This window comes from Canis lupus, chromosome 8, assembly GCF_048164855.1.
Source record: "Canis lupus baileyi chromosome 8, mCanLup2.hap1, whole genome shotgun sequence".
NCBI classification, from domain to species: Eukaryota; Metazoa; Chordata; class Mammalia; order Carnivora; family Canidae; genus Canis; species Canis lupus.
This window is the reverse complement of record NC_132845.1, coordinates 29,224,562-29,246,375: the sequence shown is the minus strand read 5'-3', so window position 1 is coordinate 29,246,375 and position 21,814 is coordinate 29,224,562. Positions and strand designations below refer to the sequence as shown.

Genomic DNA, 21,814 nt, shown 5'->3' with positions numbered 1-21,814 from the left:
AAAGGGTAATCACTAGATAACTGCAACTTTTATTTTATTATTCAATAAATTATTAAATCTATTGCTCAATTGCTGCTGTTCACAAGTTTCTGTGGATGATATCTTTCAATAGAACAATAAATTTGACCAATTATCTGCTGCAGGCCTTTTATATTAACCAGTATGTTATTAGAAGAGTTGGGGAGTCAGGGAATATAAAAACTTTTATCGCATCCCCAGCTTCTCCAGGCATTCTGGTGCAGAACTGAGGCCAGACTTAATGTCTCTCTTGCTTGGCACATGAGTATATTTTGGGCAGGAAAAATAAATTGCAGTCACTTAATAACAAAAAATAGAGTTTTTGTTCAGGGTAGACTCTTATTCTTATCCAGCAGAGACACAGAAAATATAAAGCTTGAGCTAATAAGGACTGTGAGCTTTATATATGATTAAGTTATTCATTAAAAAAAATAAGAAGTGCTGTCCTAAGTGTGCCTAATTTTACTGTCCAGGATGTATGTAAACACAAATCTGAGAATTCATGAGAAATAAAGATTATGTTAAGCTGTATAAAGTTAGCCATATTCAACATTATTATCTTTAAAAGATGACAAATTTAGGGACATCTGGGTGGCTCAGCAGATTAGTGCCTGCCTTCAGGCCCTGGTGTTATCTTGGAGTCCTGGGATTGGGTCCCACATCAGGCTCCCTGGATGGAGCGGCTTCTCCCTCTGCCTCTGTCTCTGCCTCTCTCTCTCTCTCTCTCTCTCTGTGTCTCTCATAAATAAATAAATAAATAAAATCTTAAAAAAAAAAAGATGGCAAATCTGTATGATTCTATTATATAGTGAAATACCACTATTTTTCATGATTGTCACAGTAAGTAATGTCCATGCCAAATCTGAAATGTTAAATACTAATAATGAATTAAGTGTAGATAGCTTTGCATATACTCATCAGAAATTTTGCTAACAACATCTATTTTCTTTAATAGTTAGGCACCATACTTGGGGCTTTTCAAAAATGAAAATGGCAGTAATGTAGATGATCTAATGCATATCAATATTGATCGTTATTATTTACCACATCATGAAAGTATTAAAAGGACTCTTGAACCCTTGTGAAAAAAAGACAAATCCACTTAAAATGGGAATACTGTGTAAGAAACTGATCCAAATATTAAAAAAAAAAAACTGTGCTTCCTATGAATAATATTAGTCAGTGGATCATCAATATTTTTGTTTGTTTCTTCCACTGCTTACATTTTTATTGCTTTTATTTTAATACATTCATCTAGCAATGATTAGCATGTTATTCATACTGTGTCTATCTTCCTTGTATATGTAAGACTTGACAAAGTATGTTATTATTTCCTTTGGAATTAATGATCATTTTTAAGTTTGCTCTTTGAATCTCTGCAAAAGTTTTAGATTGCCCTGCCTAACCCAAACAAGAAGGCACTGCACATTTTACATACTAAGTTATTGATTCATGGGGTGGATTATGTGCAAATTCAAAATCTCTAGCTAAATCCTTCTTAATTCTAGGAGCTGGGTTGAAGTAATATGCTCTTCCACCAAAAACTATCTGCAGGGTTCTGACATTGGTTCAACCAGAATCATTAGGAAGATAAATTTGCTACACCACTGTGAAAACACATGTATTACTAATACTTACTGGACGAGAGGCTGTTTTATTAAATCAGGTTCTCAAATTATCCAAATATTTGGTTAGATTACAATTATGCTGAATTAAATAAGGTCTGAAAGATTCACACTATCAGCTATAAAGTGGAAATATTTGCTGCTTGAAGATTAATTTATTCCAATGCTAATAACCTAACCTATTGTCTCAGATTTGCTGAGCCACAACCTCTTTTTATTATTATAGAACTTATATCTTTCCAAATTATTTCATGAATTATATGTTTATAATGATTTAAACATGAAACAAGTGTTTTTTTTTTCTTCACTGAGTTTTAGATTCAGGATTTTCTCTATATTCAGTCTACCAGAAACAAACCTTATTGGGTTTTGTTTGTATGCTCAATTTTGTTTTCTGCATAATAACCATAGTGCATAAATGTGTGAAATAATTAACTCTTTTATACAGATATCAGAAACTTTACTTTGGAAGGATAATCAACTCCCTTTTAAACAATTCACTAAATTTCTGATTATTCTGGTGTTTTCATGTTGGCTATGTATTTTTTTAAGATTTTATTTATTTATTTGGGAGAGTGAGCAAGAGAGAGAAAGTGCGTGAGCATGGGGGAGATGGTGGTAGGGAGAGAGGGAGAAGCAGACTTCCTGCTGAGCAGGTAGCCTAATGCAGGGCTCCATCCCAGGACCCTGGGATTACTACCTGAGCCAAAAGCAGATGCTTAAAAAAAAAAACAAAAAAACAAAAAAAAACAAAAGCAGATGCTTAAACGGCTGACTCATCTAGGTGCTCCTATATTTTCTTTTGAGAAACTAAAAAAAATCACTAGATGTTTTTACAACAATTTCAGAAGTTATAGAAAAGTTTAAAAAGTGAAGTTAAAATGATATCAATCCAAATCCTAGCAAAATATTTCATCACAATATTTAACTTTCAGGTTGTTTTCCGTTTTGTATGTACATGTATGGTTATGTATGAGCATGTGCATAAGGATGTGTGTGTCTGTGTCTTAAGCATTATTATGTGTGCAATGGTTGTCTTTATTTTTCTATTTAATATATCATAACTGGGACACCTGGCTGAAACTCTTGGTTTCAGCTCAGGTCATTATCTCAAGGTCCTGAGAGTCTAGCATCAGGCTCTGCACTCAGCAGGGAGTCTGCTTAAGGCTTCTCTCTCTCCTCCCTCTTCCTCTGCCTCTCCTCCTGCTCATGTGCCACACGCACTCTCTCAAATAAATCTTTAAATATATACATATATATAAATAACCATTTTCTAAGATCATTAAAAGCTTTTTGAAAGGCACAATTTTAATGCCCATGAATATCATACTTAGGATTGCAATATGATTCAATCAGTCTTCTTTGGATTTGGAGGATGTTCCCAATTTAGTAGTCATTTGTAATATAGATGAAGATATTTGCCTTATATTTTTTTCCTGGATTTTCAATTATTTTCTTAGGATGACTTCTGAGAAGCTGAATTGTTAGTTCAAATCATATGAAAAGATATTTAAAATTACAAAAATAATGCATTTAAATATTACAATTATACATAGAAAAAAGTAAGCATCTTTCAACTCCGTTACCCTTAAGTAATGCTAACAATTTTATGTGTATTTTGACATAAGTTTCCTGTGCTAGATCAGTATATCCAAGTATTTATATGAATTTATTACATATATATTTCCTCTTCTCTTTTTGATCAATAAAAATGAATACCATAATTATCCTGATTTGATTTTTCCTGTTAAAAAATAAAACATAAGAATCTTTTCAAGTCAATAATTATATATAAAACACTTTTGTGTTAATAGTTTCATGCTATCATAGAATACAAATATATGATCATTTATTTAATTACTACCTTATTAATTGGTATTCATATTCCTTGACAGTACTAAGCATGGTACATATATCTTTATGTACTAATGATTTTTCCTCTGTAATAATCTGAACTGTGGGAAGGGTAGAATCTTAACAGACACTGCTGAATTTACAGGAGATTTTAGCAATTTACATGCCTTCCTATCTCTATCCCTGCAAACCAAGCTGGGCAAGAGACTGCAGTTTCCCACATTAAACTAATTTAAAAGATGTTTTAGATCTTATCATTTTAATAAGGTTAGACTAATTTTTTTCAAATTTTCTTTTTCCTGTTAGGGAATTTAAATACATTATCATATATTTGTTCCCTATTTTTATTTCTTATTCCATGAATTGCATTTCCATATCTGATGAGCACTGAGAGGTATACGGAATTATTGAATCATTATATTTATATACCTGGAGGAGCTAATATAACTCTGTATGTTAACTACACTGGTATTAAAATAAATTTAAAAATAAAATAGGAAAGAAATAAGTATGGGAGTGTCTACTCTCCCACTGGCAGCTCCAACTTCAGAATCTGACAGATGTGGTCAATGGGACATGCAAAGGGAGATGCATGATGATGTCGGGGCAGTACATAGGAAGGAATTTCTTTTTTTTTTTTTAAGATTTTATTTGTTTGTTTGTTTGCTTGTTTGAGAAGACAGAGACAGCATGAGCAGAGAGAGGAAGAAGCAGACTCCCCACTGAGCAGGGACCCTGATGTGGGGCTTGATCCCAGGACCCTGAGATCATGACCTGAGCCGAAGGCAGATGCTTAACAGACTGAGCCCCCCAGCTGCCCTGGAAGAAATTTCCCTGTGCTAGTCATTTTCCTGGTGCCTTAACTTCTTGACTTTGTCCTGAGCAGCTATAGTTTCTGCAGCTATCCACAAAGACTCTTGGTCCCCAGGAAATGTATGGGTTTGGTATATTTCAAGCTCTTGACCAGTTCACAGACAATCAGAATACCAATGGGTAGGTTCAGTCCCATAATGTTGTCTACAAAAAGACACTACAGACATTTGACAATTTCCTGAAGACTTCTCATAGTGTAAAATCAGTAATTATTTTACCTTTTTGGTTTGTAAATTATTTATTCATTCTAAAATGGTATGACTAGGCATTAGTATTTAGACTTTCACTGAAGGGTAGCTGGTCTTCAGTGTGATCTATATAGGAATCATTTCCACTGGTGTTGCTGTAGAAGGAGTAATTGGGGCTCCTTGCAGGAATATGGACTTTATAAAATCTTCAGATATTTTCCTGAAACTTACCATCGTTACCACCTATCCCATCTTTGTTGAGATTGATTAGACCTTCATAAATTGCTCACTACTGGCAACTGTAATTGATCAGTGACATCCAGCACTGTCTTGAGGGTATAGATTATTGTAGGTTTTTTTGTACAAAGATGCAGCAGATGTCAAACTCATAGTCAGAATCTCATACTTATCTCCTGCCAGGCTGATATCAGTGTTGTCCCTACAGCTAAAACAGTTCTCCAGGTTCCAAAAGCTCTGATGATGCCAGATTAGTACTATCCTATAGACAGCCACAACTGCAAGGTTGGGAGGCTGTGCTGATTGGAGATGGAACAGACATAAAAGGGGGTTTGTTTTAAAGCCTGCTAGATATTTTTCAGGGTTACCCTAGTCCAATATATATACGGAGACTGAATATATGATTACCTAACACTATCAGAACTAGGAGGAAATATATATATACACACTGAGTAGAAATAACATGGTACTATTTTTGTTGAGTCTATTTTTTTTAATATAACATTTCTGGAAATTTGATTATTTCACAATCAATATTTATTTAATACAGTTTTCTTCAAAAACACCATTAATCTTTATGCTGCATCTAATACTCAATGGTATCTTAAAATCAATTATGTACATATTTTTTCATAGAACTAATTTTCCATGGACATGTATATAAGATAAAACTAATGAAACAATTAATTAGTGGAAAAATAGTTAATAATTTCAACATGTTTTCATAAGAAGGCTATATGCAATATTGAAGATTTAGGCAAGAATACAGGAAAACAGATGAGACTTCTGACAGAAAATGCTTGAATGTTTGTTGTATCAATTGTTCTTTTTATAACCCCAGATTTTAGGGGTTGGAAGACATTCCCTAAAATGGAGTTGTTTTATCTTTTACAAACAATTTTTCCTGGGCCATCTGGGTGGCTCGGTGGTTAAGCATCTGCTTTCGGCTCTGGTTGTGATCCTAGGGTCCTGGGATTGAATCCCACATTGGGCTCCCTGCAGGGGAGCCCACTTCTCCCTCTGACTGTGTCTCTGCCTCTCTCTGTGTCTCTCATGAATAAATAAATAAAATCTTTTAAAAAACACACAACAAACAATTTTTCCTTACAATAAAAATGTAATTTAGGAAAAAATCCGATACTGAAGTTTTGCCTCTTACAAATTCATGCTAGTGCTGACTCTGTGAATATTTAAGAAATTTAGAAAATGCATTTACCAAATGGTCTTTGTATCAGAGTTCTATAAATTAAAAATTTCTGAATACAGAATACAAGGTACCTAGCTGTTTGTTACTCAGAACTGTATTTCTCAAAATGGCATTCAATCAATCCATAGCTAAATCTAGGCTTCTATATAAACCCACGTTTACTATGTGAATAGTAACATTCCAGCCATGGTAAAAGAAAGGAGAAAAGGATTTTGGAACCAGACTCAATGTATTGCATCAAAAAGCAAAACAGCTCATTAAATCCAAGACAGATATATAAAATATCCAACAAATATCACACAAATTTTTTACAAAGAGAAGATGAAATTATATAGAGCATAGCATCAAATAATTTAAGATACAGCAAAACAGCTGAAGTATTGATTTGAAAGAAGGTTATTATCTTAAGGAATAGTTTCTCATTTGTGTAAGATAGAGATATCATCAAGAATAGGAAGAAATATGAGTAAAATCAGAAAGTTACCATTCAACTATGTTGTAGAGTCAGTAGCAGATATAAATAATACCATGAAAATTGATACTGAAAGGAAAATACAGTGATTAATAGATAAACCCTAAACCATACTTTCTGTTTCAGACAAAAATGGATTCTCATTAGTCCTTCATAAAAGAATGCTACTCCAATCTATCAAGACCCATGACATCCTCTGAATAAGTTTTATAGCTTTCCTTTAACTTTGTCAGGACTTCACAGCTGAGGGGATAATTCAGCTCATTCCAAATTACCCCTTTATGTTTCCCTCCCTTAGTGACTTTCCTCAAAACTTTCGCAATCATTGCTGGTCAGTATGCCAACAATTGTGATTAAACCACATATATATTTGCAGCTGATATGATTTCTCTGAGGTAAGATAATTATTGATTAAAAATCCACAATAAGGTCTACTTAAATGCTATTTGCATAACTGTTTTCTGCTAATTGAACTACACCTGATCCTAAAAGCACAAACACATATGTAATGAAGCTAATTCAGAATGTTTTCAGGGATTTTGGTTGCCTTTGTTTTCAAAAGCTCTGTGTAAGATTTTCTGCTACCATCATGGGCTTGATTACGAGAACTCTGCTGTTATTGCTCAGAAGACTGATCCAGAAGATGTGTTGCTACTAAGGACACAGATAGTTCACAGGTAATGACTTTTGACATGAGCTCAGTCTGTTATTGAAATCCTGCCTGTTATTTCCACCCCTGCTCTTAACTTACAATCACCAATCTCAAGCCAAGTAAGGGTCTCAAGCTGCAGAGGGCACCATTATTCATCATTGTAGTTGATGCGAGATATAAATTTATCAACCTTTGGCAGTCTATTTCCCTCTGGTATGATAATTTAGTGGGCTAACCAACATATATGAATGTCTACATGAGTTGTGGGCTCTACGCGGAAACTGTATAGCTGCTTCCTCTGGCGATGATGAGATTTATAGCACAACAATCTGGGCACAGGTTAACTCAGGACTGCTGCACTTTCATTCTATACCAGCCAATATCCCCAAATGAAGCATATAAGCATTGACCCAACAACTTGGAATAAACAATCCTCTATATCATCCCCTTAATTAAAAACACTGTTTAGGGGTCCCTGGGTGGTTCAGCAGTTTAGCGCCTGCCTTTGGCCCAGGGCATGATCCTGGAGACCCAGGATCGAGTCCCACATCGGGCTTCTGCATGGAGCCTGCTTCTCCCTCTGCCTGTGTCTCTGCCTCTCTCTCTCTCTATGTGTCTCTCATAAATAAATAAAATCTTTAAACACACACACACACACACACACACACACACACACACACACACTGCTTAGGCTTCCCTACTAGGTAATATTACGTCTATTTCAAAATTTAAAATCCAGCTTTGAGTCTCTCCAAAGGCTTGTCAACTTCCAGAAGCTCCTGGGCTTGCACTGAAATGAAGATTTTAGTGTTCAGTTGTGGCCTCTCTGTGAACATTCACTGAGAAAGGTACTTAACTTTCCATTGTGCTTCCTGAGCATGCTCACAAGGTCTTCTCAATGCCTTGGCTGCATCTAAAGTGAGGTCACCTTCCATACACATCCTAACCAGTTTCATAATTATCAAATGGAGAAAACTTTTCAGCAAACTCTAAAGAAATCTAAACAGTCCTAAGATTCTGTAACAATATTAAAGTTGCAACTAAGTTTTAATGAAAAAATGTGTCATATAAATAAAATCTGAAAGAAATGTGTTTCATTAAAGTCTAAATCCTTAGGCATCATGTAACCAACTAATTTACCTTAAAATATTTAAACTGAGATCATGTTTTAGTAAGATTGTTCCTATAACAATCTATTTCAGCTTAATTTTTAAAAATTAATATTGAAAGTGACACTGAAAACTACAAGTCTAGAATAGGTTTTACCTATCTGTCATTTTTTCTTTCTCATATTCTAAAACAATTATACAACACTTTCTCAGAAACATTAAAATGTACAAAGGTAACTTCAGATGATGATTTTAATTTATTTATGTTATTTTGGAAATATAGCTCTTTGAAAAAAAAACTAGTTTTTAAGATACATCAATGGCATCAATAAAATATGAACACCTTTAACCAGGACAAAACACATGGTTCTGTATCTTAATCTGCTCTCCAGCCTATAAAATAGAAGTCAAGGCATCATATTCAATGTCAGGAAGTCTGTGAGGACTGAGAAGGAAAGTGGATGAAAACAGAGGGATCTAGTTTTTCCCTAAGGAGTTCTGATTATGCCATTCTTGTCTTAAATGAACAGAAGGGTTAATATTTTCAAGGTTTTGGCTTGACTCTACACTGCTTCAAATTATCAATGAATTAAAAATAAAGATGGCTCATACCATTGATAATTAAACATTGCAATTAGCTGCATATTTAATAACTAATATTCACATACTACTTTATTCTTCACAAAGAACTTTCACAGGTAAGCTTATTTGTTCATTTTAAAATGGCTCCATGAAGGATCCAACACCAACTAATATGTACCTGCTATCCTATAATTATGTTTTTTGACAAACTGACCTTTTACCCCAAGTCACACAGGTGAGAAAGTGACAGGGCTAGTTAGATACAGGATGCTAATATGGTGATTTCATCCTGTGTCCATCCCACTATAGGATACTATGATGCATAACACAATATAAAAACAATTATGTAATGCAATAATGTGTTATAGCCTATACTGAAAATTTAAACTGTGCTGGTCTCCGAAAATATTTTAACATACAGAATTAAGATAGAATGGTTATTATGAAAAAAAGAAAAAAAATCAAAATATAAAAAGCTTAACAAACAGATAACTGACAAATTTTTATTTGGAATTTTAACATTAAATTATCTTTTACTTTGGCCAGACTTAGACTTGTTTTCATCCTAACAGAAATACAAACAAAACATCAGAGGTCGAGCTATGTAAGTGCCCTCTTCTGAAGGTAACATGTATCTTTTAGCCACTCTTCATCCCAGAGGATATAGAGATGCTTTAGTAAATGTAAGTTTGTGAAAGCATTTTAGAGGGAAACCATCATATAGTGGCCCAGCAGCCATCATTTCTCTGAGTGTTCATTGCCCAGGTGCCTTGGGAGTTGCTGTATGGAGGAAGGAGAAGCCATCCAACACTTGGCACCCCTGCCTTCTGGCATTTGCCAATTCCCTCTAATACATTTTGCACACGAAGACTGCTCAGAGCAGGTGGCTTCCGCTGTCGGAAGAGACTTGTGGAAAGATATTCATGAAATGAATATTTATGACAATCCCCATCTTCATTTTAAGTATAAGGGAAAAATTGAAACAGAGAGAACCTCAGGAATTGCTGATCTAAGGTATCTTTTAAATATTTACAACCTCCTTGTGTTACTTCTGAAATCCTTTAATCTGAAGTACTGTAAATAAGTTAGAAGAGTAACATTGAATCAGCCAGAGGATTCCGATAGATTTTCTTTAGCATGGGCAAACCAGTCATATATGTAAATAGTTTACCCATTTTTGCACCAGTTATTTTTTCAAGCAAAGTTAAATCATTTTGTTAGTCATTTAAAATCTAGTTAATGGCACTCACTTAAATGATGGTGTTGAAGTCTTTGCTTGTAGTTATTTCAAAATTGGCAAGGCCATTTTCACTACATTACTAGAAGTCACATATAAGAATTGGTGTTATTTTCCAATCCCCTTCCATGTGAACATTTGGGGGGTTTGCTATAGCTTCAAAATGTGAACAAGTGGTCTAAGGATAGGGAAAAAATGTTTGAAATAATACTGTCTTAAAACATTTATTTATAGGGATTATAAACTGCTACATCTTGTATGCACTTTACATTTCTTCATTTAATTCTTCTTGTGTCCTAGACTATGTATTTAAAATTTTAAAATTGGGACACCTGGGTGGCTCAGTGGTTGAGCATCTGCCTTCAGCTCAGGGCATGATCCCGGTGTCCTGGGATCGAGTCCCACATTGGGTTTCCTGCATGGAGCCTGCTTCTCCCTCTGCCTCGGTCTCTGAGTCTCTCATTAATAAATAAATAAATAGTCTTTAATTAATTAATTAATTAATTAGATTTTAAAATTAATAGACTTAGTAATTAGAGCAGTTTTAGGCTTGCAGAAAAATTGACCCAATGGTATAGAGTGTGCCCATATATATCTCTTCACCACACACACACGCACAGCTTCCCCCATTACTGACATCTTGTATTAATATATGCTATGGACTGAATTGCACCTCCCTCAAATTTAATGTGTTGAAGCTCTAACCCCCAATGTGATGGTATTTAAAGATGGGGCCTTTGGGAAATAATTAGGTTGAGATGGATGAGATCAGAGGAGATGGTGCCCTAATGATGGGATTAGCACCCTTATAAGAAAAGGAAGAGATACTAAAACTCTTTCTGTCACAGAAGGATATAGTGAGAAGGCAGCCACCTGCAAACTGGAAGGAAGGCTCTCATCAGAACCTGACTATGCTGGCACCCTGATTTCTGACTTCCAGTTTCTAGAACTGTGAAAAAATAAATCTCTTATTTAGGACAGCCTGTCTAGCTAACACAATGTAGTATGTTTCTTACAGTTGATGAACCAATATGGATACATTATTATTAACTAAAGTCAGCAGTTTACAATATACTTCACTATCTTTGTTGTACAGTCTATGGATTTTGATAAATGTATAACGTGTACCCACCATTAAGGTATTGTTCAGAACAATTTCATTGCTCTAATATAGTATGTATGTTAATTTAGTCACCAGCTTCCATCCCAGTAATTTTCCTTCCAGTCTAGGGGACATTTCTTTTTAATTTTATTTATTTATTCATAGAGACAGAGAGAGAGAGAGGCAGAGACACAGGCAGGGGGAGAAGCAGGCTCCATGCAGGGAGCCTGACATGGGACTTGACCCCGGGTCTCCAGGATCACACCCTGGGCTGCAGGCGGTGCTAAACTGTTGCGCCACCGGGGCTGCCCCATTTTTTTTTTTTAAGTAGGCTCCCCATCGACCATGGAGCCCAGTGCAGGGCTCAAACTCAACCCTGATATCAAGAGTCGGATGCTTAACCGACTGAACCATCCAGATGCCCTAGGGGAGATTATTTTAAAATTCTAGTGTATACAGAGTCCTTCCACTTTTTCTTCATTAATACTGAATTTAATTACTTTGTTTCATAAACTAATGCATTTAAATAGATTTCACCCAGAACTATGAGTTCAGAAATAATTCCACTTAATGAAATTGTTAGTCATGAGGGGATTCATAGTCATTGTGACTCAGAAACTCTAATCTACAAATAAGAGAGGTTGGGATTTAGATCTCAATAACTTTTTAGCAATAACTTTCAGTATAATGTTTGTTCATTACTTAAATCAGGTTCACAAAATTGTCAGGCTGACCGGTCAATTGGAAACTATGTAGGCAGTTGGGTAGATAAGACAGGTCCCTCTCCCTGTCTCTATTTCTCAAAGTCAGACTTATGGAAAAATCTGCCTTCTCCTCCCAGTCTTATCTCACACAGTATCACGATGCAATTACAGTAACAATACTAACACTAGTGATAGGTTAGTACCAGTTCTTCAGTGTGACTCTGAGTGAAGTACTTGATATTGTAGAGCCTCAAATTTCTTATTTGTAAAATATCATAATGACACTTACCTCAATTTGTACAATGATCAAATTACTCAGTATATTGAAGATTCCTAATATAGTGCCTCATATTTGACTGATGCTCAATTAATATGTCACTGTTATTATCATCATTATTATGTTATTAGAATTTTTACTATGCAGTGGGGATCCAAGAAAGAAAGTATAGCAATAGCTGCCTACATAAAGGCAAAAAATGATCGAGATATATTAGAACTTCCACCTCAAATATGATAGTGTTAGCTGTACTACCAACATATAATATAACATATGAGTGGTGGGGATAGCATTAAATTCAAGAAATATTTATTGGAATTTCTCCTGGCTTCTTTCTGGGTTAATCAGACATGTGCCTATTTACTAATAGTTTCTCTACTAAAAAATGTTACAATTAGTTTTTTAAAGTCACGTGGTAAACAAGCAGAAAAGAAGGCATTTTCAAAAATCGTCATTGATAGTAAAACTACATTTTAGAAGTTCCAAGTCTATAAGAAATAGAGAATTACAAAGGTGTGGTGATTATCCCTCTTTTGAGGACAGCCTACACATCCTAATCAAGGTAGGTTAGAGGAAGAAATGAAAAACTGAAAGGGTGGAAAAGACATATCCCATTTCAAAAGTCAAGATATCTTCTTGTCCAGATTATGAATTTAGAAACAACTTATTTTAATAAGTAAAATTTAAATTGTTTGGGAATAATGATAGTTAATATTTACAGGTTAATTGGTCTGGCCAAATTAAAATGCTGAACAAGTGTTATATCATTGAACCCAAATAGCACTTTTCTGGGTAACATTATTTTCTCCACTCACCATTAGAGAAAACAGAAAAAAAGATCTTTGAGTAACCTATTATGCTAGTTAATGGTGGAAGCAGAATTTGAACCAGGACATCTGGTTACAAAGATCCTGCACTCACTTATCCTTTCATACTAGGGAAGAAAAGCACATTAGGAATCAGAAGAATTAAATGTAACATACTTTTCGTGACCATGGAAAAATGGTAACGCTCCTGAAACACTTTTTTTTTCTTTAAATGAGGTCCTCCAGATCTCACAGAATTGTTCTGAGGAACAGACGAGAGGACTTTGAAAGCTGCAAGAGGAGATTTAAGTTATGAGCATCATTTTTTTAATATATATCAGGAACCACACATGTCATTGTAGGACTTTTCCTGGTTTCCTTCTAGGCTAGTCTGACATGTATCTAGAAAAAGCTAGGAACGTTTCTAATTTGACATTCATCATTAAAATATCTCGCTGTGTAAAAGGTAGAATTTCTGCAAAATGAGAAATAATATTTTTATTTTATATTTAATGTAAAAGTTTGTGATTAGCCTATCATTTTATAAGCCTGAATGTGAACTATCAAAGAAAATTTCCCCCATGCAAAATAAATCATGATGTAAAAAACAACAGGTATACAATGTTAAGTTACTTCAGGGATTTTCTTGAAGCTGATGTGAGGGGATCTCACATTCCTTGAATGAATACACGTTCCTAGAAGGAAAAGCATCTGTAGGGGAGCTTGCAAGGGATGTGAGAAGACACCGGATGCTTTTCTCTTGCTAATATTTCTATTACCACATTTGTATTATTTGGCCCTATTTCAAGTTTATTCATACTGAAAGAAATTATTTTACTAGTGATATTTTGACACACTTAATCTTGTTTTAGTAATTCTCTTTCTGAAAATCTGAAAAATTAATATATTCACTGAAGCATAACTTTTTAGCTATCAGCTTTTGAGTGTCCTATGACCGTGTAACCCATATACTCATTCAGCTGTAGGACCTATGGCTCTGTGGTCATTAAAATTAGCCTTACTGGAAATTGCAAGATTCTGAAAATCAATGTTTTCAAAGGTTTCTGTAATTTCTTTCTCACAATGTACTCATTGGGATATAGAATGAGAGAGAATCTTCAACAGAATTGATACAAGAGCAAAATGACAGAACAAGGCTTTTGAATTCTAAAAAGTAGCAAAGTGCTAATCTTAATTACTAAAATACAGTAATCAGATACAACAATTTTATCCACATCCTATGCTGCCTAACTTACTGACACCACACTGAAGTTTCATTAAGAATAATTATCATTCATCATCATTTAACTTGGAAAATCTAACTTCTGAGGAAAATGAGATTAAACTAGAACAAGTAAGATCTTTCCAGGGGAGAGAGATAAATAGCTTTTGCAGGCATTTACTATTTTTAAAAGGTGCAAACTAAGCTGAAATTTTCATTTTTAAAACCAAATCCTCTCTAAGAAAAAATATAGCACTAACTTTGAGCAGATACATATTTATTACAGCTGAATGAACGGCATGCAGGGAAGAAACTGTTGAAAAACCTCAAATTTCAGAATCACTTAAAACTCTGTATTTGTAAAAAAAATATTCCTACATATAACTTCATCTGACTTTCCCTTTGAGCTCCTTCATGGTCAAACTTCTGCAAAAAGGACCTGATAGGAGTACCTGCATGGCTCAGTTGGTTAAGTGTCTGACTTTGGCTCAAGTCATGATCCCAGGGTCCTGGGTCCCTACTTAGCAGGGAACCTGCTTCTCCCTCTGCCACTTCCCCATCCTCATGTTCTTGGGCTTTCAGTCTCTCTCTCTCTCTCTCTTAAATAAATAAAAATCTTTAAAATATTTTTTTTAAATGACTCGATATTTTTGTTTGCATTCTGATGCTCCCACCTGCTCCTCAGTCTGCACCCTTTAGATGGCTGGGTCTACTAATCCATTAAAGCCTATCTGGGGATCCCTGGGTGGCTCAGCGGTTTGGCGCCTGCCTTTGGCTCAGGGCGCGATCCTGAGTCCCGGGATCGAATCCCGCGTTAGGCTCCCGGCATGGAGCCTGCGTCTCCCTCCTCCTGTGTCTCTGCCTCTCTCTCTCTCTATGTCTATCATAAATAAATAAATAAATCTTAAAAAAAAAAAAAAGCCTATCCAACTGATGAGTGGCTTCTACACTGATAGAATAACCATTCCCTACACCATTTTTTTTTGCCATATGTAACACTGTTGATGTTGTGATATTCTTCTTAGCACACGGGACAACTCTCTCCTATTCCTCTTCTGACCTTTTACAATATTGTTTCTTTTGACCTTAGCTCACCTTATTTTCTCTGCTTATCAATCTAAACTGATGCTATCTCTGAGTTCTGTCTGTCATCATCTTTTTTGTTTGTTTGTTTTCATTCTATATGTTCTTTCTCAATGGTGCTCACCCACTTCTGTAAGTGAGAGTGATAAAGTCTGAATCCCCTACTCCAACAAATTCCCAAATCTTCAGATTATATTCATGTTTATGAAGCATTTTAACTTGGATATCCCATTGGCATCCCACTAGCCAGTGGAGGTCCACTAGCATTCTAGAAGAGGGAGATAGCATATAAGGACACAAATGAACCAGAAACTTAGTAACTGGGGCGAGCCTTACATTGGATGTGTAAGGACAAAGTAGAATAAGCAATTACAAAGCTGGGCAGGGACTTCATATACTTTATCAACAGTTGGAAATCCCACACTGGTGTATTGAATGACAAGGCAACTGCATCATCTAGCTAATTCAAGTCTAGATAATTTCTATCTCACTATTTCAGTGATACCAATGGGGGGAAACAAATAAGGTCATTGTTGTGCACTGTAGCTGAAACCAGGTGTCACTGAAGACTGGGAAAAGCAAAGGTGAGCATAATGTTCTTGACAAATTATAGAAGATTTTTAAGGCAATGAACAACATCCCTGGAGCAACTGACATCTCAGAGATTATTTAAATGTCCAGGTTCAAAGAAATAATATCTGCATTATGTAGGGAAGATGAAGCAATTGTTTTGTAATTGACCAAGTAAAATTTCACAAGTATGCATTGATTAGATGCTATTTATTAGAAATATTGGTCGAAAAATTATGACAAAATATAAATATTAGTAACAGTTAATATTCTAAGTTTTCATTTTAATTTCAGTTAGTTAATATACAATGTTACATTAGTTCCAGTAGTGATTCAACACTTCCATACATCACCCTGTGCTCACCAGGGTAAGTATGCTCCTAATCCCCATCACCTATTTATAACCAATCCCCCCACAATCCTCCCCTCTGGTAACCATCAATTTGTTCTCTATAATTGACTCTATTTCTTGATTTCTCTCTCTCTCTCTCTCTCTCTGTCTTATTTTTTCCCTTTGCTTGTTTTATTTCTTAAATTCCATATTTAAGTGAAATCATATGGTCTTTGCTATTCTCTAACTTATTTCGCTTAGCATAATACTCTCTAGCTCCATCCATGTCATTACAAATGGCAAGATTTTATTCTCTTTGATGGCTGAGTAATATTCCATTGAGTATATACATATATGCCATATATATAATTTTATTAGATAAGAGAAATTATAAAAATTCTTCTTTATCTGTTTATCCATCAATAGACACTTGGGTTGCTTCCATATCTTGGCTGTTATAAATAATGCCACTATAAACATAGGGGTGCATGTATCCCTTTGAATTCGTGTTCTTGTATTCCTTGGATAATTATCCCATAGCACAATTGCTGGATCATAAGGTAGTTCTATTTTTAACTTTTTGAGGAACCTCCACGTGGTTTTTCAGAGTGGATGTACCAGTTTGCATTTCCACCAACAATGCACAAGGGCTCCTTCTTCTTCACATCCTTACCAACATCTGTTGTTTCTTGTGTTGTTCATTTTAGCCATTCTGACAGGCATGAGGGCATGTCTCATTGTGATTTTGATTTACATTTTCCTGATGGTAACTGATGTTGAGCAAATTTTCATGTGTCTTTTGGACATCTGCATGTCATCTTTGAAGATATGTCTATCCGTGTCTTCTGCTCATCTTTAAATTATATTATTTGTTTTTTGGGTACTGAGTTTTATAAGTTCTATAAGTATCTTACTGTTTTGGGTGCAATTATAAATGGGATTGTTTTCTTAATTTCTCTTTCTGCTGCTTCATTATTGGTGCATAGAAATACAACAGATTTCTGTACATTGATTTTGTATACTGTGACTTTACTGAATTTGTGTTGTCAGTTCTAGCCATTATTTGGTGGAGTCTTTTGGGTTTTCTATACAGAGTATTACATCATCTGCCAACGGTGAAAGTTTTACTTCTTCTTTGCTGATTTGGATGCTTTATGCTGCCTGACGTCCAATACTATGTTAAATATAAGTGGTAAAAGCAGACATCCTTGTCTGATCTTAGGGGAAAAGCTCTCAGTTTTTCCCCATTGAGGATGATGTTAGCTGTGGGTTTTCATATATGGAATTTATTATATTGGTGAACATTATTTCTTTTTTTTGGTGAACATTATTTCTAACCCTACTTTGTTGAGGATTTTTATGACAAATAGATGTACTTTGTCAAATGTTTTTTCTGTGTCTATTGAAATTATCAAGTTCTCATCCTTTCTCTTATTGATGTCATGATGTATCACCTTGAGTGATTTGCAAATATTGAAACACCCTTGCAACCCAGAAATAAATCCCACTTGATCATCGTGAATGATTTTTTAATATGTTGTTGGATACTGTTTGTTAGTATTTTAATTGAGAATTTTTTCATCTATGTTAATCAGGGATATTCTCCTGTAGTTCTCTTTTAGTGGAGTCTTTGTCTGGTTTTGGTATCAGGATAATACTGGCATCATAAAATGAATTTGAAAGTTTTCTTTCCTCTTCTATCTTTTAGAATAGTTTGAGAAGGGTAGGTATTTAAACACCTCTTCTTTAAATGTTAGGTAGAATTAGCCTAGGAAGCCCTCTGGTCCTGGACTTTTGTTTCTTGTGAGTTTTTTGAGTATTGATTCAATTTCTTTGCTGGTTATTGATCCGTTCAAATTTTCTATTTCTTCTTGTTTCAGTTTTGGTACTTTATATGTTTCTAGAAATGCATCCATTTCTTCTAGGTTGTGCATTTGTTGGCATACATTTTTCATAATATTCTAATTATTTGTATTTCTGTGGTGTCAGTTGTTATTTCTCCTCTCTCATTTGTAATTTTACTTATTTGGGTCCTTTCTCTGTCTTTTCTTGATAACTCTGTCTAGAGATTTATCAATTTTATTGATTTTTCAAAGAACCAGCTCCTGGTTTCACTGATCTGTTCTACTCGGTTTTGTTTTGTCTCTATGTCATTTATTTGTGCTCTAATTTTTAGTATTTCCTTCATTTTGCTGATTTGAAATTTTTGTCATTCTTTTTCTAGCTCCTTTAGGTGTAAGTCTAGGTTATTTATTTGGGATTTTTCTTGCTTCTTATATTGCTGTAAACTTCCCTCTTGGAATGGCTTTTGCTGCATCCCAAACATCCCATTATGTTACATTTTCATTTGTTTCCATGTATTTTTTTTTAATGTTTTTCTTTTAGTTCCTGGTTGAACCAGTCACTGTTTAGTAGCATGTTATTTAACCTCCAGATATCTGTGGTCTTTCCAGATTTTTTCTCGTGGCTGACTTTTAATTTCATAGTGTTGTGGTCAGAAAAGCTGTACGGTATGATTTCAATCTTCTTCAATTTGCTGGGGCTGGTTTTGTGGGCTAAAATGAGGTCTATTCAGAGAATGTTCCATGTACACTTGAAAAGAATGTTCTGAATATATCTGTCAAATTCGTACGTTCCAGTGTGTCACTCAAAGCCATTTTTTCCTTATTGACTTTATGTTTAGGTGATCTGTCCAGTGATGTAGGTGAGGTGTTAATGTTCCTTACTATTACCGTATTATTATTGATTAGTTACTTTATGTTTGTTATTAACTGTTTTATGTATTTGGGTGCTATGTTGGGTGCATACATATTTACAATTGTTGTATCTTCTTGTTGGATTGTCCCTTTTGTTATTATATAGTGTCCTTCTTTGTCCCTTGTTACAGTCTTTAAGTCTATTTTGTCCAATATAAGTATATCTACTCCAACTTTCTTTTGACATCCATTTGCATGATAGATATTTCTCCATCCCACCACTTTCAACTTATAAGTGTGTTTAGGTCTAAAATGAGTCTCTTGTGAGCAGCATACAGATGGATCTGGTTTTTCTATCCATTTTTGTCACCCTATGTCTTTTGATTGGAACATTTAATCCATTTGCATTCAAATTAACTATTGATAACTTTGTATTTATTTCCATCTTATTACTTATTTTATGTTATTTCTGAAGGTTTTTTCTGATCCTTTCTTGTCTTTCTCCCTTCCATGTTGGTAACAGCTAATATTGTTAATATTAATATATTTCAGACATACACTAAGCATTTTAGCTTATTCCACAATAATCCCCACATTAACTTTATCAGCTAAGCACTAGTTTCTATTCCTATTATATAAATTAGGTGACTGAGGTATTTATAAGTTAAATAACCTCTTTAGAGTATACAGTTGTTAGGTAACAGAGCCAGAATTCATACCCCAGGTCTGGCTGACACTAGTCCACAAGCTCTTTATCACTGAGTTATACTGACATGATAGGACAAATAATTAGGAACCTTACTCTTCAAAGAACAGAACACTGCCTAACATTGAAATGACTGGTTTCAGAATAATATTTTAGTGTAGGTTCCCTTTATAAGCACTGTGTGGCTACCAGAGTGCACAATCCTTTCAGAGCACTGTCATGGAAATTAAGAACATCACCACCTTAGTAAGATTGAAATGGCAGTCTGTCATTTTTTAGGTTACTGATAATGTCCTGCTAGCAAAATATAAACTTTAGTTTATTTACAACCCTTTGTATTTAGAAATACAAATAATTAGAATACTATGAAAAATATATGTCAACAAATGCACAACCAATGCCTATAATCTCCAGATCTAAGAATCAGAGGTTGTATTTTTTTTTTTTTTTGCTACCTTGCTCTGTGACAGTTTTTTTCACCTAATTGGGCCTCCAACTGTTCATTATTAAAACAGGTTTAACAATACAAACCTACCACAAAATTATGTTATAAAGTATCAGTATTGCAACTGCTAGTTAGGTGCTTATAAACAGAAGTGCTGCTTTGAATGTATTGTCATACTGCTGGCCCATCACCACAGGAAAGGCAGACCTGTAAGTCACTACTGTCCATGCCAGCAAAGAGTCAAGTGCTTCAATTTGAAAGAATAGTATTGTATTATCCCCCTCCAACATCATCAAAATGTAATGTTCTTGCTTACTATCTCTCTGGCACAACACACAGTAAAGCCAAATAAATATTTTAAATCACACATGAACACAAATCTTAAAATTAGTGAAGCTTTATTCTAGTACTGAGCCATGCTTACTATTTATAAAAAACACATGCACACACACTTCAAATATTTGAATAAATGATAAGTGATCATTACATGTTGCATTTCAATGATTACCTAACTTACAAAATTTTTATGCAGAATGCATATATAAAACATTAATATGAATAGATGAATGTTTATTTGCATAATTTACTGAATTTACATTAAGTACTACTAAATGTTCTTTAATTCCCCGTGTTCTTTTTTAGTTATTTTTTTAAATTAACATTAACCAGATTTCGAAATGCAGACTGCATTCCTAATATGCTATGACATTTAACTCCTACTTATGATTTTTATGAAGCCAAGCATTTAAATCAAGATACTAATCACTGTAAGCTAAAAATATATGGCATTATTTGTTTTAAAATTTTATTATCTATTGATTCAACAAGTAAATTAGAGTATTTGAACAATGATACTGAAAGAATTTAATTTGATAAAATGCAAATGGAATAGATATAGTTAAAGAAGTTTTATTCAATTTAATACCAGCACAAAAATACATTTTAATCCAAATGGATGTTTCTATTGACTAGAACAAAAAAGTACTGAGCTTCTACTTCCAAAAGAGCAATTATGTTTTCAAAGTAGAGATAATTGTATCATATTCATTTATATTTACCAAACATAAATAATGTTTCCTTAAATACATTTGGCTGATGAAACAATTTTCTGGGAATCAGAGACATTTTATTTCATCTGGCTATAGTTTAAATATACAAATGAATGGTCATTAGTGCTCTACATATTGATAGATTCCTTCAGCTGATGAAATATGATTGCTGTTTTCTCTTTGTGTGCATTTGGAAATGCAAACAGCTTTGTTACGTATAATGGCAAATCACTGGATTTTCTCCTTGAGAAAGATTTTGACCAAACAAATGAATACTCAACCAACTAGAAATGTGTGAATTCTTTAAGACTTTAATAAAAAAAAAAAAAGTCTTATTTTCTTTTTAAGAGTAAATCTAGTAGAGATAAATATTTCAGAGTTTCCTGTTTTCACTTAGTAGTCCCTGAACGTATCAACTCTTGAGTTAATGTGAGCATTACCAGCTCTGGACTGATGGCACCACAGTCAGTGTCTCCCAAAATCTGTCTAAGCTGTGACTTTATAAGGCTGTTAGATATGCTAGGATAAATACTAATGATTTTAGATTAAGAAGTTGTTATATGGTGCATTGGCACAAAACACTCCTGAATAAATGACCCTCCAATGATCTAAATGAATTAATGATTCTTCTATACAAATATCCTCCCACATGTAGAATAATATCACATACTTACAGTCTACCAGAATATAAAATAACTTTTAAAAACATTATGAAAGAAAAACCAAAGGCCTAGGGGCCTGCAGTATAGATTGAATTTCACTTTGGGCT

The 21,814-nt window shown here is 34.3% G+C and overlaps 1 protein-coding gene across 2 annotated transcripts in view; it reads left to right on the top strand.

Moving 5' to 3' along the window:
* OLFM3 (olfactomedin 3) overlaps nt 1-21,814 on the top strand; it is a 193,242-nt gene that overhangs the window by 104,990 nt on the left and 66,438 nt on the right. The window contains exon 1 of one of the 2 annotated variants that reach the window (XM_072834733.1): nt 7,037-7,151. The exons of the other annotated variant lie outside the window; for it this stretch is intronic. The gene's annotated coding sequence lies outside the window, so the exon portion shown is untranslated. Of the gene's footprint in view, nt 1-7,036; nt 7,152-21,814 lie in introns of those variants that run through there. 2 annotated transcript variants of the gene reach the window in all.